Below are 15,707 nucleotides of genomic sequence, written 5' to 3' on the forward strand. Positions count from 1 at the left end.
TTTCCCATTTATCGGGTTTATCTTCGGGAGAGAATACACACATCTGTCGGTGCACGATTAACTTTCATAAATATGTAAATTAGCTTTTTTTTCGTCGACAGCTACTTCTATCGACGTTTCTCTGTTTCACTGACAATCTAGGGTAGCCTGTGTCTCGATATGACTTAAGTATTTGGACGTTTAATCAAACTAATGGACATATTCTGAAGCCGCTGTCTATTAATGGATCTAACATTGTTGATATGTATGCATTTGGGCAAGAAATTTATTAATAGAAAATGGTAAAATGTTCTCTTTCCGCCGACCACAAAAGACATTGTTTCCTGGGAGTATTGATTTTTTTAAATTTCTCTCTTCCATATGTTACAAGCAGGTAACTAAGCTAAACTAATGAAGACCCAACCTTTGACAGTCTACAAGTGATGCTAAATATTAATTTTAACAGTTTTGATAGAAATACTCCAATACGATGCTAAATATTAATTTTAACAGTTTTGATAGAAATACTCCAATATATGAATACGTCGGTGTATATTTTATAAATGGTGCCTGTTTTGGAGGGTAACAGTTGAAATTGACACCCCAAGGAAAACCATTGTCACCGACGCGTCAGCGGAGGTTGACAATGGTTTTCCGAGGGGTGTCAATTTCAACTGTTACCCTCCAAAACAGGCACCATTTATTTTATTATACTGAATGTCATTTTTGATTAAAAGATGTCTGCAAAAAAATCGTCGATTGTCTTTACGCTCACGTTTATAGAAAGCTTTCAAACTCCCCGCTACTTCGAAAAAGATTTACTAACCTCTTTATTGTTTATTTGATACTCTGAGAGTTCTTTATCATCTAAAGTTTCGTTATCTAGCACTTGCAAGCATGTTTCGTCTGTCGTTTGTTGTTTTTAAGTAAGCTACATCAGACGCAAGCTTTTATTTACATCAAGTTTATTCCTGTTCTTTCAAACGCGCAACTGACGTATTGAGAATTCTACGGTGAACCGTACGCGCATAATTTCCACGCATGTGGCATTACCGTTGTGTTACCCGTTGCCACGTGTGTTGCTAAGGCTGAGGGTAATAGAACGAATTGTTAACTGCTTTTAAACCAATCAGATTTTAGTATTTAACATGAAAGTATAATAAAATGAAATATGTCACCGCTGAGACTGTTCTGCCATTTTGAATCCACCTTATTTTTTTTCACAGAAACAATTCTTTGCGAACGCTTCAATCTCTAGGTAATATTTACTTTTTTAAGGTGTCTTGCTTTCGTTTGTTTGCTCTACATTATAATATTATATCGCTTAGTTCTGAAATGAATCTCTCATAAATATAATTTTTTTTCTTTACTGAATTCGATATAAAGATTAAAACATTATATATATAAAGTGCTTCTTATAAAGCGACCGTATTTTTTAAAGATGATTATATTGGAAGGATGGATTCAGGAAGGATTAAGGTCATCATAATTCTACACCACGACTCTCTGGTCGATATTGTTGGATGGTGATTAAATAAGCAATTGAAGTACATGTTTACTGCTTAAACATTAAGATCTGTACCTTGAAGTTTCGAGTTTAGAATCAAATAATAATCCAAAAGATATAAGCCCGATTTCTATAAAGTATAAATTATATTACAATACGAATAAATATAAATTAAGGCTATTGTGACATCTAATTTCAAAATAATTTTGAAATTTCAAATTAATCAGGGTCAGTATTAATACATGTAACTTTGTACCGCGGAAGGTAAGCAAACAGATGATTCTGGGGTTCCTCCATACTTTATTTTCAATTTCTTTGTACAGAACCAGGTTACAATATCATAGATCAATAGGATACCCTATACGCGTATAACTATAGCTGTTCAACCCCAACCCCCCTCCTTTTTAAAAAGGAAATTTGAAAGTCATTCTTTTGATGTTTTTTTTTTGTTTTGTTTTGGTATAAAAAAAATTTACTTAACTTTGATTGTTACAGTAACTGCAATTATATTGCTAGTATCTTGTAAAGCGGTTTATATTAGATACACTACAATAATGTTTCACGAACTTAATATGACGGGTATATGGTAAACTTCCGACTTAAATATTTACATGTACCTACAATTGCTTTCTGAGCAACGAGCCCAGCTAGAAGTCAATTCAAATTGTGTCATACGTCGGTTAATTTGGTGCAAATTTAATTAACACCGAAAATACTTTTCCTTGGAAAAAATGAATTATTTTGAATTTTAGTTAATTGCAACATTAAGAATTGATTAATATCTCGAACGGAAATAGGGTTAATTTATCATGATAATCTGTTATTTATTTATCTGCAAGAGAATCTATCGATTGTTAAAAGACCAGTTGCATGCATGATTAAATAATAATCAGTTTTCATATTTATCTAAATTAAAGAATATTAAAGAGAAATCGAATATGTTTTAATATGTAAAATTCGCAGCTAGGTTGAAAACGCCAATAGGAAATACATGTACGCCTTAAAATAGTCTTCAAAATGGATATAAGGTTCGCTATATTTCAAACAGACTTCTTTCTAAAGATTCATCTTGATTCAAAGATATATCTAAAGTCTCTTTATGTGTTTGGCCTAAGCGACTTCACTTGCATCAGATGTTTGTCACGTGGCTTGTTTAAAACTTGGAAAAAGCGGGTTCGGCTACAAAGATCGTAAAAGTCCTAGGAAATACGGCTTTATCTTTTGAATTTTTTTGCTTTGATAATGGTTATGTTTTATTGAGACAAATTTTTGAACATGAAAAATGCTGGGAGCTACTTCCTCCTACCGGGGAATATGTAAAATTTAACCGTCTTTTCATTAACTTTCTTTCAAGATTGACAAAATACACAATGGAATAATGTTAAATTAGGGAATAAAGCAACAAACCAAGAAAGCTCTGAAGCACTTTACTTTTCAACGAATTTTCTTCTACAAGGTAAAACAGTGTAAACGATCTAAATATTAACAACCATAACCACAAATACTTTATTACACATTGTTACAGTACTAAGTTGTTATCAACTTTGTTTGACTGCATTATAAAAAGCTCCTTGCTACTAACCACAGGAATATAGTCGTGTTTTATTGAAATATGTAAAAATCATAAATAATATAGACAGGAATGCCATTTTTTACATATGAATCTGGAGACAGTGAAAAACGGGAAAGCGTTTTAAAAATTTACAAGTTTTCTGCGTTTGACTATGGAATATTCCATGTATATGTACCTGATCAATACAGTCGCCCGCGAGGTGCGCGCAGTTGTTAGAGCGTATGCTTTAGAGTGGATACATGTTAGTATATGTAAGGGGTTGTTCCTTACGTGGCGGGTTCGAATCCCACTGTGGGTTGTGGAGACCGGTCCTTCGGATGTAGTGCTGGCACGAAAAAGACCCCTTAGTGCTCAATAGTCGTAAGTGCCAAGTATAGGACAAAATTTGCAGCTCACCACCGGCAAGTTGTGGCGTCTCCATATGAGTGAAAAGTCTCGAGAGGGACGTTAAACAACAAATAATCAATCTGATCAATACACAGGGACCATAGCGGGTACAACGGTCAGCAGGGGATGCATTTTTAAAAAGATATATGTTCTTTATTGTACAGCGTAACCTTTATAATCACTTTTAATATATTCAACACAGGATTTTTTTTTCAAAATATTAGAGTACATGTTGTTCATGTATCAAAGCCTAAAATTGGGCTTGTGAATAGTGAGCCCATATTTATTCAGTCCATAAAAAATATCGAAATAACGGACATCAAAGCTCAAAAGCCAACTCAAACAATTCAAATCAGGATTTCTTAAACATCAGAGGTGGTATCAGGTGCCATAGATGGTGCCAATCGGTCCCATCTGACATGTGCTCCTTGCCTTGATCGGGAAATAACGGTAATAATTAGACGTCAGTCAGCATTTGACTCAAAGATAAATTGTATTGCTGAAAAGGTCATCGTAACGACCATAGGGCTTACGAAATGATGACTTTAAGAGATATCGTTGATATTCTTGTTTCATCAACTTCTTTGTGAATAACATGCCTCATTTAGAAATTGTTCATATATAGAGAATGCTCTTGCTTATCGAATCAACTGAGAGATATAAATCACATATGCAGGTAATACGGGTAGAATGCTGCATATGTAAGAGAACGGTTGAACAGTTATAGTGATCATGATATAAAGCGTTTTTGTTAGATAACCATTGAAGCCTTTTTCTAGTAAAATATCAGTCGGTCAGCATTTGACTCAATGATAAATTTTATTTACTGACAAGGTCATTGTATCGACCATAGAACTTAAGAAATGATGACTTTCAGAGTGTATCTGCAATGCAATGCAAACGGTGTGTTATGAAATTTTAGAATATTAATAAAACGTGTTAAAAAATATCAAAGATTATATTTATCACACCACTTCATCATCTAGTGCTTCTTAATCATTGGAAGAGACAGTCTTTTTCTCTAGACTGGATCACACATTTTTGTTGGGAAAAAAACGTGTGGAAACTCTGGCGGTAGTGAGTAATGATACAAGTCGTGGCAGCCGTCTCGGTTTTGAAATTATCTTTTACAAAATGCTTAAGGAAAACATAGAAAATTAGTCGTTAGACGAAAGGGATATTAGAGCAGCATGAAGGATTCACTGAAGTGATGATGACATCTAAGCTGACCTACATTTCAATATAATAGTTGTTGCTTAGGAAATGCTTTGCAAGAAGTGCATATTTTATTGATGTGATTGGGATAAAATGAAAGAAAAATAAGATAATCAACCTGAGGGGATGTTAATGTTTGACTGATTGAATGTTTCTTAGCATTATTTTTTTTTTTACATTATACAAGAGTAAAGAAATAGAAATCACATTTATAATACATAGTATTCATATACTAGTATAATATTAGCTAGCAAACACAATAGTATTGTCGTCTTTTCAGTCACTTCGATGATTTACCCAACGGAGAAGTAAAGTAATTGAAATTGTACATCAAAAGTATCTACATTATCATACTGAATTAAAAAAAAAAACTCATTTAAGTATGTAGGCGAGTCATCTTATTTGATTAAACAAATTAGTCTAGACATTATAATTTCAAATTTTATCTGCTGTGCATACGGTGACGTGTTTTTGAAATGTCATCTTAATAGCCTTTCTAAAATTTTAATGCAAATTAGTCATTTCGTATATGTACTGTTCATGTGAAGGAATTTTAACATCTTACGGATAAAATCTTGAATGCGCATCCATGTGGACTGGGCACATCATGTTCTTGTTTACAATATCAATAACCCGTTGTTTTAATTTGGATTATTAATTGCGTGGACCCTGAGAAAATATATAAGCGAGCTAAAACCGGATGTCATGGGCATATGTCAGGCTACGCATGCGCGAGAATGCTAGAGAGTTTGCCCCTAAGACAACTTGCCCGTAAAATAATTTGCCCTAATCGAATTAGAACATAAGCCATTCATTGGCAAATCTCGATTTTAAATCTGTATATCGTCTTTATATATTCATTGACACATCCGAATTTCTCTCTTAAATACATATACATTTACATACACACTAAACATTGATTCTATGGCACCAGCATTTTAAAAAGTAGGAGGAACTTGCAGAATATAACGTTAGATAACTTGTCAACTTGAATTAAAAACAACGAATAGTTCAAAGTCTTTAAAGATATAGAATAGATGTCAAGCCCCAGCCCTTGTACATGTATTAACGTAGCCCGATTTTTGTAAAATGACAAAACTATAAGTCAACAGGAGATGAAATTTAACAATTTTGCTATGAAAGTACTCTCAGTCAAAGTTAGCAGATCTTTGTAGAAAATGTGAATAAACCTGCAAGAATATTCAGTAAACTTAGAAATTTTCTTTAATTGAATTTCAGTAAGAAACACAAGCATATGGTCAACGTATTGCAGTCCTTTTTTTAAGGGACAGCAACTTGTATGTATTTTAAGGACATATGCAATGTATCTTACCTACTGATATTTCTTTTCTCAAGATATTCTAAATGTAAAATTATACATGTAATACCATTACATGTTCTTAGACAAAAATCAGCATGCCTTACCCGGGTTTTGAAAAGATATCAAATTTTGCACATTTTTAGCTCTACTGGTCAGAGACCAGAAGAGCTTATGCGATAGTAATGTGTCCGTCGTCCGTCTGTCTGTCTGTCTGTCTGTCCGTCTGTAAACAATTTTTCAAAATGCTACTCCTCCTACAGTTTTGGTCTGATTTCAATATAACGGCACACAAGTAGATTACATTAAGATACATAATTCTGTGTATTGGTTTTTGATTTCGATGAAAGATGTTGCCGTTGTTACTAAAAATAGAAAAATTTGTGAAAATCATTCAAAATGCTATTTCTCCTACAGTTTAAATCTGATTTCAATATATCTTGGCACACAAGTTGACTACACAAAGATACATAATTCTATTCAGCGTTTTTTGATTTCGATGAACGGTGTTGCCATTGTTACTAAAAATAGAATTAAAAAAAAAATACTTTCAAAATGCTACTCCACCTACAGTTTTGGTCTGATTTTATTATAACTTGGCACACAAGTAGACTACTCTAAGATACATAATTCTTTATATTGGTTTTTGATTTCAAAGAACGGTGTTGCCGTTGTTACTAAAAATGGAAATTTCTTTGAAAAACATTCAAAATGCTACTCCTCCTACAGCTTTGGTCTGATTTCGATATAACTTGGCACACAAGTAGACTACACTAAGATACATAATTCTGTGTATCGGTTTTTGTCATTATTCTATTTATTGCTTTTGTAAAGTTTTATATCTTAACTGCTACTTTTCTCTTTCTTTATTATAAGTACAAACCAGTAGAGCTTCAGTCTCGACAGAGACTTCTGGCTGTATTGTACAAAAATTACAAAACATAAACTCAAGATTTTTTTCATCAAAAATTGTTTTAGAAGAGGTTTACAAATCCATATATAGACATGAAAAATATTGCACACAGGGCCTTCGTTTAGTGGAGCTCTTCAATCCAGGGAAGAACCCAATTAAGTTCAAACTACATATGTACGTTGCGTATGACCTTAAGTACAATGTAGAAGAAATAAATGTGACGTTTTCATAGTGGTTGAAAAGTAAAAATCAAGTAAAAAAAATGTAGGGAGGGACAGCCTTCTCCAAATTTCTATGTGTCAGCATGTTATGTACACCTATCAAAAGTTGAAGACGAATAGAACAAATATTGCATGTATCTGTCGTATCTATTTGAAATTTTCCGATCTATTTTGATTCAGAAGTAGATAAAATAAATTCTGATCGTATTCTAACGTGCAGGTAAAAATTACGCAGTATTTGTTTTCATTACAATCATATTGAATCCCAACCAATTTATTAAGATCATGAAATTGATCAATCATATCATAATAATTATGATATCTTAATAGTTGGCTGAAGTAAATTCGTCACCTTTTAATTTAACAGTTGAAAATTCTAAATGCTTTATATAATGGTATTTGTCCAATTTTATCATTTATTTGAAATACTCGTAGATCGAGTTGCTGATAGAATATTCATCCATGCAGGTAAAGTGATGCATTTTAGATCAAAACAGTTTTGGTATGAAATTAAAAGACCCTTCCGATCGCCGATTATGCTTGTTCAATATTTTAACATGTATTTTGTTGAGGACATCTTGCTATTTATTTTATGGGGATTCGTACTTTTGTCAATGATTTAAGGACAATGGCTCAAAATTGCCCTATTTTGATTTCATATTATAAACCTTTGTTTTTTTTCTGAATAACTATTAGGTATTTTAAGGAAAGCGAATCCTTAATTGCATTTCTGCAATGAATCATATTCTGAAAACGATTTATTTGACAGTTATTCTGTTTTTCACAGAACTTTTTATCAGAAAAGTCACATTATATGTCATTTCTGTAGCATTTAGTCATAAAACAAACTTTTATATTTTTCACTCACTTTCAAAGACTAGCTATAGGGGGGAGCGAAATGTGATTCAACTCATGTTTTTTCCCATGCATTATGTTCTTTCAAATAAAAGGATTTACATAATTAACTTGTTTTCATTTCTTTTATCCGAGTTCCCTTGAACAATTTTATGAAAAATAGTTTTAAAAATTAAGATCTATGAACAAAAAATATTTCAATTGAGAAAGAAGGATACAAAATTGATACATGCAATTATTAAGGCATAAAAATTGCATGCAGTCATTTATTATACCCCCTGCTTGAAAAGCGGGAGGGTATATAGTAATCGGTATGTCCGTCCATCTGTTACGCTTTGGGGTATCCATCTCTTATCCGCAACTCCTCTCATACCACTGAAGGAAGTTTAATGAAACTTTCACAGAATCTTTATTACATATTGCCATTGTGCATCTCCTATTTTACTTTTTGATCTGACGTATATTTTGGATTTTTCAGAGCAAAACATGGACACTCCCATTATATTCATAAGGCAGGCGGGGGGTATCATTTAGTGAGCTCATTGCTCACAGTACCTCTAGTTTTCTCAAGAAATTGTAAGGGATTTCCTAAACTAAAAATAAATTATTTTAAAATTTGGGTGTTGGGGTGGGGGAGGGGGTGGAGGCGCAGTATTTCTTGGTCTATTAAAAAATTGATTCTTATGTATGTATTTGATTAGTGGTTGAAAGAAGTGTTGTATTGTTAATCTGAAATTTTTCCTTTCGTGGCGAAGGTGCTTTGTGGCTTCCGAATTCATACCAAGAATGCAGCGAAAATTAAACCTTCCCTAAATTTTTTGTGAAAAATAATCAAAAATTCTATTTCAAGATTACGTTACATATGTACCTTCATCGTATACATGTACTACATACACTTACATGCAGCTTATCACAAGTTTTGTTAGACATTGAACACCCTGTTCTTGTACAAAACTTCAATATGAACATTGCCCCCTCCCTCCCCCCCCCCCCCCCCCCCCCCCCCCCCCCCACAATCAAATCTTGAGGAAACTTGCACATCAATTGTTACACAGACAAAAAATACTATACTTGAGAATTAATTTCTACATGCTTCAATAAAAAAAAACTTTGAATTCAATAAGTGGTATCAACAGTAAGGGTATAGGGTTCAGTAAGGGTATAGGCCAGAGAGGTACACGGGACATTACACAGACATTGTCATCGACGGACATTCTATGTAGCAAAAATATTTGTCTCCGTCCTGATATCGAACTCTATGGATATCATATCATTTCATTTTTAGCTCTACTGGTCAGAGACCAGAGGATCTTATGCGATAGTAATGCGTCCGGCGTCCGTCTGTCTGTCTGTCCGTAAACAATTTTTCAAAATGCTACTCCTCCTACAGTTTTGGTCTGATTTCAATATAACTTGGCACACAAGTAGACTGCACTATGATACATAATTCTGTGTATCTGTTTTTGATTTCGATGAACGGTGTTTCCGTGGTTACTAAAAATAGAAATTTCTGTGAAATTCTTTCAAAATGCTACTTCTCCTACAGTTTTGGTCTGATTTCAATATAACTTGGCACACAAGTAGACTACACGAAGATACATAATCCTGTTTATCGGTTTTTGATTTCGATGAACGTTGTTGCTGTGGTTACTAAAAATAGAAATTTCTGTGAAATTCTTTCAAAATGCTACTCCTCCTACAGTCTTGGTCTGATTTCAATATAACTTGGCAAACAAGTAGACTACACTAAGATACATAATCCTGTGTATCGGTTTTTGATTTCGATGAACAGTGTTGCCGTGGTAACTAAAAATAGAAAATTCTTTGAAATTCTTTCAAAATGCTACTCCTCCTACAGCTATGGTCTGATTTGAGTATAACTTGGCACACAAGTAGACTACACTAAGATACATAATTCTGTGAATCGGTTTTTGATTTAGATGAACGGTGTTGCGGTTGTTACTTAAAATAGAAATTTCTGTGAAATTCTTTTAAAATGCTATGTGCACTACAGTTTTGATCTGATTTCAATTTAACTTGGTACACAAGTAGACTTTTCTAAGGTACATAATTCTGCATATCGGTTTTTGATTAAGGTGAATGGTGTTGCCGTGGTTACTAAAAAAGTAAAAAGTACAAACCAGTAGAGCTTCAGTCTGAACAGAGACTTCTGGTTATAAATCTTGAGGTGGGCGTTAAGCTTAATTATGCCCCCGTAAACAAAATTTCGGGGGTATATAGTTTTTTGGCGTGTCCGTCTGTCTGTCTCTGTGTCTGTCTCTCTGTCTGTCTGTTTGTTTGTCCGCAAAAACATTAACCTTGCCCATAACTTTTGATTAGGTGGCACCATGACTTTCATATTTCACGTGTATTTCTTGTGACAAGACCTTTCTTTGGGTACCACAAAATTTGACCTTTTGACCTTGACCTTGGAGTTTGACCCACTTTTACATGAAAATTTTAAACTTTTACTTTGGCCATATCTTTCGAACAGTAGATACCAGGACATTTATACTTCACATATATATTCTTTGTTAAAAGACCTTTCATTGGATACCAACAACCTTGACCTTTTGACCTTGTAGATTTCCGCACTTGTGAAAAACTTTAACCTTGGCCATAACTTTTGAATGGAAAGGGATAGGGCATTCATACTTCAAATATTTAATCCATGTGAGAAGACCCTCTATTGGATACTAAGAACTTTGACCCTTTGACCTTGACCTATGAGTTTGACCTACTTTAAAAAAGCAAAAATTGATTATAACATTTAAAGGATTAGGGCTAGTGCTTTCATACTTTACATATTTTTTTCTTGTGACAAGACCTTTCATTTGATAACAAGAACTTTGACCCTTTGACCTTGACCTTGGAGTTTGAACTACTTTTAAAAAAATTAGCCTTGGCCATAACTTCTGAACGGATAGGGTTAGGGCTTCCATACTCTACATAAGTATTATATGTGGCAAGACCTTTCATTGTATACCAATTACCTTGACCTTTTGATCTTGACCTTGGTGATTTTTGTACTTATTGAAAAAACTCTACTATTGGCCTACTTTCAAATTTCACAATTGTTTTCCAGTGAGAATACCCTACTTTTGGTACCAATTAATTAAATTTGCATCAAGAAAAGTTTAATCTTCGCTATGTTGCCATACGGGGGCATCAGTGTTTAACAAACACATCTTGTTTTTACAGTGTTATTATAGCCAATTTTACTGGGAAGTGAAGAAAAGGGATTACTTGTACAAACCCGGTATGTATTTTAAACAAATAATAAAATTTACGATGGGTTTAATTTCGCGGAAAATTAATATATCGCGAACATAGCGAAATTAAAACCATCATGAATATTTGCCAATCTACTGTACATGTGTATTCAATTGCGATTCCGATACATGGTCTGCATTAACATGCACACTAAAATACTTTGCATATAAATTTTTAATATTTTTCTTAATCACTTGTGATGTAAACTTACTAATCAATCATAAGTGAGAGTAACTATGACATGAAGAAGATTATAGCTTATAATGTATCGATACAATGACCTTATCAGCAAATACAATCTATCATTAGGTAAAATGCTCACTGCATGACGTTTTTTTTTCATACTATATATGTAACTGATAGGCAATCATATTTATACACACTGAAATTTTGACGGATTTTTCCGTTAACCGATCATGATGAGGATCAGATGGTGAGTTAGCTGCAGATCTGTAGCTCTCCGAAAAAAATAATTTGACAGACTGGAGAGCTACAGTGCTACCCATTAAAAAAAATGTATATTTATTGCGCAAAAAAAAAGTGCGCTGTTTATCGATTTATTTCTCCATGTTTTTGAAACTATAATCTCAAAATATTTCTAACCGTGTATTCCTAGCATAATCTTTCAGTCTCCACAACAAAACATACCTTATAGTTGTTGTTTATAGCCCTCCTGGCCCTGAAATCGAGATCATCGAAATTTTCGTCTGTTTTTACTGCCATTTTGGTTTGTAGGATAATTCGGCCCAACGCGCTTCGTGTAGATGTCAACTACGAAGTAGTTGATAGAAGAATAAGAAATTTTTTTAAATCTAAATCTTTTGCTGTTAAGGTAAGAATTTGGAAGAATTCATCCAGTTGTGCGCAATAATTATACAGTTTTTTCAATGGGTGGTGGCACTGTAGCTCTCCGGTCTATCAATTATATTTTTTATTCGGAGAGCTACAGTTCTGCAGCTAATAGGGGTGTGCCCGTTTGCAGGGGAAGTTTACTATTCCATGGCACCTGATCCCGCCTATGATGTTTTGCGAGACTGTGTTTGCGCTGTTCCAGATTTGAATTGTTTAAAATGAATTAGAGCATGAATATGTTTATCGCAAGAAATATTTAAATCCAGGCAGTCCAAATATGGAGTCCTTTAAAACACTAGTGATCTGTTTATCAAGACTGAACAAAAATAATTCAAGAGATAATCATTAATGAAGTCGAATTTTTTTTTTCAGCTGTGCATACTGTCATTTGATTGAACGGCAATTTCTAACTTTTTGTCTTGCCAATTAAATTTACATCAATAGAAATCAAAAAGTGATCTTTTCTGTATAGATTAATGAAACATGCTTCGGAATAAATTGTCACTCATTGATGTACTTACGGCTTTAAATTACATTAGATTTACAATGCAAATACTGTTCAAAGCAGTTTTACTAGCTGAGTTCCCCGGAGAAGGTAAAACTTGATATTAATAATAGGTAATTATAGAATACCATAGTGTAAACTTTTCTGCACAATTATCACCAATCCAAGCTTGGTTTTAATAATTTAGTAGAGAAATTAAAAAAAATCTTTATTTAATGCTGTAGAAGGAGGTTAACTGAAAATAGATTTTTTTTCACTTTAAAGCATATAATTACATGTAGATTCCATACTTGAAATACTTGTGCGGTGTGTACGTTAGACGAAGGTATAAAAGGCACTCATAACAGCAATGCTAGAACATCAGACTACATTGTGTTGTAATAAAAGAGTGAACTTTCTAAGCTTGAATGTATTAATTTCCATACGGCAATAGCGCATAAGTATCTGTCTCATTTTCGTTTCAAACGATGCAAATATGAATTAACCTATCAATGTTTATAGCTTTAAAATGGCATTTGCACAATAAAAGTCGATTTCATTTTTCTCTTACACAGTGGTGGATGACGAAGATGAACGACCACTGCACTATTTATTTTCAAGAATATTTCAGTCTGACATTTAAAAGCCAAAAATGTATAACTTTCTATTCATTGATTGAGACACCAGTTAAAATGGTGAACTTGGATTCATCATTTAATATATCTTTGGAAAAAAAACGGAAAAAAAATTAAGTAACAACCGATACCTCCCACACAGTTTCCGCATAAAGGTAGAATATTTTATCACTTTTAGCCTTGAAATTGTTTTTATAAAAATACCTCGCATTTTTCTTTTTAAAGGAAATCCAAAACTGCTGCTTGACAGTTGTTACGATAACTATAAAGGTGTTCCTCACTTTATCATAATAGTTGAAGTAATTTCTTAATATCACTTGATCTATTTATAGATAACATATCTTTACGTTAAGGGTTCTCTGTTATCACTTCACAGAACATCTGGTGACTTAATTCAACTTTTCGCTTGTTTTAAGGCTATACCTTTATATTAAGCATGCAAAGTGGTACAAGTTTATACAGAAACTTAGGAAACGGATCGGACTGTAAAGATGTTAATTATAATTAATTTAATTTAATTACAAAAAATCTTTAAGAAATGAAAAAATTACTTACCTGCAATAATTTGATTATAGAACGAAACAGTTCCTTAAAGATAACTACAGCGATTCTTTTAATATACCATTTCACAAAATGCTGTTTTACAGGTAATTGGGGAATTAAGTTCTGACCGTCACCGACTGAGGTACAAGAAGCTCCCAGCTTGAAAGCAAAGCACAGATGTGCTTCACGATATTTTCTACATATACCTTTGAATCAACGTACTTAGCCAATAAAATTGAATTGATGAAATCGATATATCGTCGATAAATTTGTTTACGCTACGAGGGAGTACCAATTAGCTAGTTGCTGATCGAGGAAAGATTTCACTCTGACTTGAGTTTGCTTAGACCTCGACAAATAGGTTTTGCCAAGAGGTGATAACGCATTTCTTAATCTTCCAATCGGAAGATATGTGGACAGTGTTAAGATACTAATGAACCGCGTTCTTAAGTCGAGGTTGCTGTAGCTGAATTTCAGAGAATGTTATTTTGACCGTAAAATATCAATAGTCTTTAAAAGTCGACAAAATTTGCAAAGGAAACAGCAGCTATGTAGAAGCTGCAGTTTACTCAGTTTTAGATAATTTGTCGTACTTCAAATGAATTAGTCCTTGTTTAGGTAGTTAATTTGATTAAAAAGTATAGGGTTTCGTATCACAGAAAGATAAATTTGTTTATAATGAAATTTTTTAAAGTTATATATTTTATTTAATAAAATCTTTATATATTTTTTTTGGTTTTTATTTCCTGTCAAACCGGTTATCCTGTTTGTTTTGAAAACTAAAACCGCGAGAATACACACATGACTAAATTTAAAAAAAAACAACTACTAGTTACTTTCTGCATTATTTTTCATTTCGGTATCCAAATCCTACTTTAGTAAATAGGAGAACATTTTATATCGAACTTTTAATGAATCATTTATGAATTCTGTACAGTGTAACACAACTTCTTGAAGTGATAGATGTAACCGCATTGCATGAGAATATTTATCAACTGGTAATAACAATTTTATGTCTTTTCGCTTTTATGTATAGCCGGTGGGACATTTTATTAATTGAGCCATATAAGTCGATTTGTCCCGGAAAGTCATGTCCGGTTGAGCTCGTTGAGTGATCAATTCATTAGATTTCTTTTAAATGTTATAAACATGATATTTATATTGACTGATATCCTGCTTTGTAAACAAATAAAATTCCAAACTTTGATCATCCTGAAAAATGATTAACAGATTTGCCCCGCTATTACATTTACTGCCCCACATTTGTCAGTACCAATATATTTCATTGTAACCGACGACTACAGTTATATGGTTAATTTAATTATGAATCGGTTCTTAAAAGAAATAAATATAAATTGAAATTTATAGGTATGTCAAATCGGTCAATTTTTAATACTCGGTTACTCGGACGTTTTTCCGATCCAGTACCCGGGTACTCGGTAAAAATGTAAATAAATATGAATTAAGAAGTAAATTGATGACTGTAAAATATTGTAAACTCTTGTAGAAATAAAACCACATGCTCTGATAGGAGGTTTACCTGTAAATATATTTCTGTTGTAGCAATGATGGGCACTTCGTGTCCGACGAAATTAAATTTAACATTCTTTTAAGTTTAATTTATTTATCTGGTAAACACAAGAAATAAAATCATAATTGGTTCACAGTGTTTTTGTTTATAAAAGAATAATCTGCTCCTTAATTGTAATGTAATTCTTTGTTGCGTTTGACGTCGGGTATACGTACAGTATCAACTGGAACTTGATCAAGTTCTCCTCACAAAGCGGATTTACGATTTTCGTACACTTTTTCGCTCCTAGATTTTATAGTATTACGGGACGGTATTTTGTAGTTTGGTGCAACGATGGACATGTTTTTTTTAAACCTTTGCCGTCAACCATTTGTATTGGCATGTAATCAAACACAACTATATCAACAATCACACGTGTAAT

At 33.0% G+C, this 15,707-nt stretch overlaps 1 protein-coding gene across 1 annotated transcript in view; it reads right to left on the reverse strand.

Moving 5' to 3' along the window:
- The window catches only part of LOC134237678 (orexin receptor type 2-like), a 29,693-nt gene extending 15,638 nt beyond the window's left edge, over nt 1-14,055 (reverse strand). Inside the window, exon 1 of the mRNA XM_062719814.1 lies at nt 13,768-14,055. The gene's annotated coding sequence lies outside the window, so the exon portion shown is untranslated. The remainder of the gene's footprint in view (nt 1-13,767) is intronic.
- Nucleotides 14,056-15,707: the final 1,652 nt, after the last annotated feature.

The sequence above is a fragment of the Saccostrea cucullata genome, unplaced genomic scaffold (assembly GCF_032062105.1).
Source record: "Saccostrea cucullata isolate Sc308-1 unplaced genomic scaffold, CSIRO_AGI_Scuc_v1 ctg3250, whole genome shotgun sequence".
Taxonomy (NCBI): domain Eukaryota; kingdom Metazoa; phylum Mollusca; class Bivalvia; order Ostreida; family Ostreidae; genus Saccostrea; species Saccostrea cuccullata.